Raw genomic sequence first — 6,820 nt, 5'->3', positions numbered from 1 at the left:
GTGGTAGAGGTCACAGATTTAAGGGGCAGCTCGAAACAAGGGAATGCAGATGCTGGTTTACACAAAAGGACACAGATGCTGTCTAACCTGCTGAGTTACTCCAGCACTTTGTGTCCTTTTGTTAAGGAGAAGCTGTTGGAATAGGCAAGTGGAAAAGTGTGTAACTGAAGTGCATTTTATAGATGGGACCCACTTTGGTCTGGTGATGGAGGGAATGACTGCTTAGATTGGTGGAATGGGCAACCAAGGGAACTGAAGATAAACACAAAGAGCTGGAGTAACTCAGCAGGACAGGCAGCACCTCTGGAGAGAAAGAATGGGTGATGTTTCGGGTTGAGACCCTTCTTCAGACTCCCGTCCCGCTGAGTTACTCCAGCTTGTTGTGGCTATCTTCGGTTTAAACCGGCATCTGCAATTCCTTCCTAAACCACCAAGAGAACTGGTTTACTTGAGAAAGCTTTGAACCACTTGAGCATCATTGGATCTCCATGTCCAGGCAAGTGAAGAATAACCCATTGCACTCATGACAGATACCTTGCGCAGTGGATTTGAGATATCAGGAAGTAAATCTCTTGCCACAGGTTAACCAGTGTCTAAACTGTTGTTGTATTGAATGTGGCAAATTGAATTGAGTTTCTAGTCAAGGAGGACTCTCTCGAACTTCTACAGGTGCACAGTAGAGAGCATGCTGACCGGTTGCATCGTGCCTTGCTACGGCAACCTGAGCACCCTGGAGCGGAAAAGGCTGCAAAAAGTCGTAACCACTGCCCAGTCCATCATCGGTTCTGACCTCCCCACCATCAAGGGGATCTATCGCAGTCGCTGCCTCAAAAACATAGAAACATGGAAACATAGAAAATAGGTGCAGGAGTAGGCCATTCGGCCCTTCGAGCCTGCACCGCCATTCAATATGATCATGGCTGATCATCCAACAGTATCCCATCCCTGCCTTCTCTCCATACCCCCTGATCCCTTCAGCCACATGGGGCACATCTAACTCCCTCTTAAATATACCCAATGAACTGGCCTCAACTACCTTCTGTGGCAGAGAATTCCACAGATTCACCACTCTCTGTGTAAAAAATGATTTTCTCATCTCGGTCCTAAAAGACTTCCCTCTTATCCTTAAACTGTGACCCCTAGTTCTGGACTTCCCCAACATCGGGAATAATCTTCCTGCATCTAGCCTGTCCAACCCCTTAAGAATTTTGTAAGTTTCCATAAGATCCCCCCTCAATCTTCTAAATTCTAGCGTGTACAAGCCAAGTCTATCCAGTCTTTCTTCATATGAAAGTCCTGCCATCCCAGGAATCAGTCTGGCGAACCTTCTCTGTACTCCCTCTATGGCAAGAATGTCTTTCCTCAGATTAGGAGACCAAAACTGTACGCCGGTACCTGCACCGCTTGGCTCAGTGGTTTGTACCACTGAAACAAGGCTCTAGCAGCATACAGTAAAGAGGCTGGCAGCATCATCAAGGACCCACACCATCCTGGCCACACACTCATCTCTCAGGTGAGCCTCAGATAATACTTGGTGGTCCATCCAATTTGATCTTTATGATTAGGAAGGAACTGCAGATGCGTTTACACCGAAGATAGACTCAAAATGCTGGGACAGGAAGCATCACTGGAGAGGAGGAATGGACCACGTCTTTGGTCGAGACTGTCTATCTTCAGTTTGATATTTAATCTGTTTTAATACAGCCATTATGATATAAGTGAATGGCTCGATTGACCATTTCAGAGGCAAGCCACACTGCTGAGGGCTTGAAGTCAGAGAAAGGCCTGACCAAGTAAGTACAGCGCAGTTTCCTCCCCGATTTACAATGTATTTTTAAACATCGCTATTTATTTTCCAATCTCAATTTTCTTGTCACTTTTTTCTTGTTCTCCTCATTCCGTCTCGTCACGGCTGTCATGTACTTCCTCTCACTGTCAACGTAATACTACGCTGAACCAAGACTGAATCCTGACCTTCACGTGACTCCAGGCCCACACTCTGCCGTTGACTTGTCAGTTGCTCAGGCAATAACTACTGTCTCACCCAGGATGAGAAAAACAGGGCTGATCTAATCACAGGCTTGTCATTCTTCATTGGTCACAGCAGGTAGGTTTAACAGCAAATAGATCCCCTTACCAGGGATTATGAGGTTGAGCGATATTTCATGTGTAGTCCACAGATTATATAAATGATGATATGAGGCGACACTGTGGCGTAGGGGTAGAGCTACTGCTTCACAGCGCCAGAGACCCAGTTTCCATCCTGGCCACGGGTGCTATCTGTACGGAGTTTGTACGTTCTCCTTGTGACCTGCGTGATTTTTCTCCGAGATCTTTTGTGTCCTTCCACACTCCAAAGACGTACAGGTTTGTCGGTTAATTGGGTTGGTACAAATGTAAATTCTCACTAGTGTGTGTATAATAGATAGTGTTAGTGTGCAGGGATCGCTGGTCAGTGCGGACTCGGCGGGCCAAAGGAGCTGTTTCTGCACTGTATCTCTAAAACTAAAAAAACTGAAAACTAACATCATCAGAAAATAGTTTATTTGTAATCAAATTATTCCTGAAGAAGAATAATGATCCATGCAACAGCATTTTTATACATCCCCAGGTATCACCTAAGTTGCTCTGCAGTTAATGCACCTTGGAAGTGTAGTCAACGTTATAATGTAGGCAAACTTGTCTACCAACTTACACACAGCAACCTCCCATAAATGGGATAAGTGATCAGATCATTGTGCTTGGCTACAGTTGGATAGGGGAATATATGCTCACCAATACACACACTGCTAGCTCAGTTGGTAGAGCACGAGACTCTTAATCTCAGGGTCGTGGGTTCAAGCCCCATGTTGGGTGAATTTCCCTTTTGCACCAAAATATGTAGAGGTGTGCAAGTATTTCATTGTGCAGTGCATGTGACAATGTAGAACCATAGAACCATTACCATCACACGGAGTGAATGAATTGGCTGGAAACAACATCGGAAACACTCCTATTTTACTATGAATGACACTAACTTTTGTTTTTTGAAGGAATCACATATAATGCTAACATGGATAGTCCCTGTGCAGTGTGCTGTGAGCCAAGAAAGAGTTTTATTGTCATATGTCCAGATAGAACAACAAAATTCCTACTTGCAGCAGCACAACAGAATATGTCAACATAGTACACTGTGTAGACAATATAATAAACAAGAGAGAAAAAAAACATGCAGTGTCAGTGTATATGCACATGCTCACAGATACACATATATATATACTAGACTAAGTGGGATCCGTTGGGTCGCATGTTCACACAGGAGGGCGGGTCCCCCGATGCAATATTCCACCTCTCCACCAATTCCAATATTGGTGACCAGTGGGGGGAAGGGCAATTCTGGAGCGCTAGTATGGGTGTTGTGGGCCAAAGGGACTGGTTTCCAGAGGGCTAGTATAGACATTGTGGGCCGAATGGATTATTGGGCTGGCAGCTCAGTTACTCAGGCCTGGTGGGCTGGCAGCTCAGTCACTCAGGGCTGGTGGGCTGGCAGTTCACTCACGGCTATTCCTTGAAATAGCATTTCAAGCAGAGTGCAGGCCACCAACTTCAATTTCATAGCATTTCAAGCAGAGTGCAGAACCCCAAATTGCCAAACAACTCATTGCATTGTCATTAAGGGCTAACAAATCATTTATTGCAAGTACATTGCAGACTCACAGTTCAGTTGATTCACAGCTTAGAATCACAGTCGTGGACTCTCCCTCGCGATCTTCCAGAGTGACTGTCATCCAGGGTTTTATAGTCCTTACCCCGCCCCCCCCCCCGGAAGGGCGTTACCTTAATTGTGATGATTGACAGGCGAGAGGACCAATCAGCTGATCTCAAGATGGTTTAAACACTCATTACTTTTTAATTTTTCATCAATCGGAAAAATCCTGGGGGCTGCCTCCGAGGAGGAGGACTGTGAGTAAGATGGCCAAAAATCATAGCGATATCGGGTAACATTTTTTCTAAAATCAATAAACAGCGCAGAGAGGAAGTGGTCAAGATGAGACTTTTAGTTAAATAGGTACAGACCATATATAGGTCAATGAGTGCTTGAGCCATGAGCCCACCTCTACAAATATTAGTAGTACCGGATGTGACAATGGAGGCCGATCAGGTAGTGGAGTGGAATTATAGACTTGGAGAAAGTGAGAGGAGGCAAAGGAGAAGTTGTTTAAGGGTGAGGACAAGTTTTGCCAGGCAGAGGAGAGTGTTGGTAGAGGGATATTGATTTGGTCTCAGTTCAAGGAAGAATCAGAGAGCCTTGAGACCTTGAATGGTGCCAGTAGGTCCAACCTGGAAGCAGCCAGGCAGACAGTGTGGTCCGGGGATGGCAGCAGCAGCCCAGCCTGGGAGTGAAGGTCGGTAGGTTGTCCACTATAACCAAAACCCATTATGACGAGGTCCCTGATAACATGGGTTCACCGTACCTCGGTACACGTGATAGTAATGAGTCTAAACCTACAGGGGAAATGGATAAATCCTCTGTTGCATCGGGAAATAAAGACGGGGGAGGACTCATTCTCGCAATTCAAGTGTAAAGTGTCTTAACCCGACACCTCCTGCAGGTATGCAGTGAACCAGACCTTCATCCGTGGTGACAATAAGGGTCCCACATGATCGGTGAAGGCATCGTGGCTTAATGGGTCATACTGTGTTATTGAGTGAATAAATTGGTTATTACCTTTTTCGGAGAGAAACTGCTATAAATCACCATTGGGAAGTCATTAAGGAAGAAAATCAATTAAGCTAATTATGACGATCAGGCAGCAGGGATAAACAAGACGCTGTGAGACCTGTGTGACCCAGACCAAGTTTGTCTCGAGCACGGAGGGACGTGGAAAAGATGTACTGCTGAGATTAACATTGAACCGGGCCCACCTCGAGCCCAGAACAGAAGGGTTTTCCTACAGAGTTTTTTTCTTTTCTCCACGAACGCTGCCTCTTGCACCTTGCTTGCTTTGGAAAGGACCCCTGGCTGGAAGGAATTTTGCCTAGTGCTGCCTTCCTGTAATAAAATAAAACGATTGAACGCTTTTCCAGCTTTCACTTGCTGTAGAAGTAAAATGTAGAACCGACGGAGTTGTGTGTGGTTCAGCTTTTGACCCAGGCTCGTGGACATTAGACTACATTTCACTGCCAGAAATTAAAGGAAGTCTGGTGTTATGTACTTTGAGGCAGGCTCGTCAGAGGGTGTGAACAGTCCCTCAGCTGGTACAGCATCTATGAGTTCCTCCAGTATTACTGCAACCAGAGGTAAACAAACATGAGATAAAGTGATAATGATAACAGCCTGAAGGCATAACTCTCACAAAGCTGCAGTGGCTATGTACAACAATGTTACAGCATTGTACCCCATGATACAAACTCTGGTACCCCACTAGGATATTAAGATGTACCCACTACATACTAGGATTGGTAACACCCCCTGTTTTAAGCCTGGAGATGACACTCCATTGGACTAAAGTCCTGGCTCATTGCCAAGGGAGTATGGTACTGTTTGAATGTGCCGTCTTTCAGATAAGGTGGACTTCTGTAGACCAACCAACAGTACCTGGCAAAAATGAGCATAGGGATCCTGGGTTTTGTCACTATCTTTCCTGGTAAACAGGCAAAAAAGGTTCAATACAACACACAAGCAAAACAGGGAAGAGAGCCCTCGCTGACTACAGGTTGATTGGGAAGACTCTTGTGACTCATCTGTTAATGTGGCTGATGTCCGTGTGAAGTAAGTCTATCCAGTTTAGGGATATTCTCCTAAAGCCCATCTTGGTATTAATATTGGGGTTGGTTTATTATAGTCATGTGAAGCAAGATACAGCGAATAGGTTTATTTTGTGTGACATCCAAGCCAGGCATACTGTACATGAGAACAAACTATACACATGTAACATGGGCAGTGCAAAGAAAAAAATACCAGAGTGTCTGATGAACTCAATGGGTCAGGGGGCATCTATGGAAGGAATGGATAGGCAACACTTTGAGTCTTCACCCTTCTTCAGTGTGAAGAAGCGACTCAACCCGAGATGTTGCTGTCCATTCCATCCACCGATGCTGTTGAGTTCCTCCAGTTGCTGACCCACTGAGTTCCTCCAGCACCTTGTTCTTTTGCTCAAGATTCCAGCACCAGCAGTCTCCTGATTAAGCAAGTATCCAAGCAGGTCAGTGAGTCGCGCCCCCAGCCACTTCCTCTCTTCCCCTCTCCCATCAGGCAAAAGGGATAGAAGTGTTAAAACGCACACCTCCAGATTCAGGGGCAGTTTCTTCCCAGCTGTTATCAGGCAACTGAACCATCCTACTAGAGAGCAGTTCCGAGCTACATTGTGGCTCTGATGAAACGTGAAGAGCTTGTTTTACAGGCTGACACCTCAGCTTTATAATGTCATAGTTATGCCTTTCTGCATTGTACAGATACTTATGCCCCTGTCCCACATAGGAAACCTGAACGGAAATCTCTGGGGACTTTGCGCCCCACCCAATGTTTCCGTGCGGTTCCCAGAGGTTGCAGGTGGTTGCCGGAGGTTGCAGGTAGTGGAAGCAGGTAGGGAGACTGACAAAAACCTCCTGGAACCGCACGGAAACCTTGGGTGGGGCGCAAAGTCTCCAGAGGTTTCCGTTCAGGTTTCCTAAGTGGGATGGGGCATAAGGATGAATATCTAGCTTCGGGCTACATGCCATTTGGCTAAAACCACCATCACATACATCTCTCTCTTTACACTGGAATTGTGTTTGCTAGTTGTCGCTCTGTTAGATCTCGTCACTGTGAAGAGCGTCTGAACATCCCCGTGAGTAGCAT

At 45.8% G+C, this 6,820-nt stretch overlaps 1 non-coding gene across 1 annotated transcript; it reads left to right on the top strand.

Annotated features, from left to right (window-relative positions):
* Positions 1-2,783: 2,783 nt before the first annotated feature.
* Positions 2,784-2,856, top strand: trnak-cuu (transfer RNA lysine (anticodon CUU)). The gene has a single exon. It is a non-coding gene; the product is annotated as a tRNA-Lys (tRNA).
* Positions 2,857-6,820: the final 3,964 nt, after the last annotated feature.

This window comes from Leucoraja erinacea, chromosome 34 (assembly GCF_028641065.1).
Source record: "Leucoraja erinacea ecotype New England chromosome 34, Leri_hhj_1, whole genome shotgun sequence".
NCBI lineage: Eukaryota > Metazoa > Chordata > Chondrichthyes > Rajiformes > Rajidae > Leucoraja > Leucoraja erinaceus.
The sequence above is the reverse complement of the archived record's forward strand: the minus strand, read 5'-3'. Positions and strand labels throughout refer to the sequence as shown.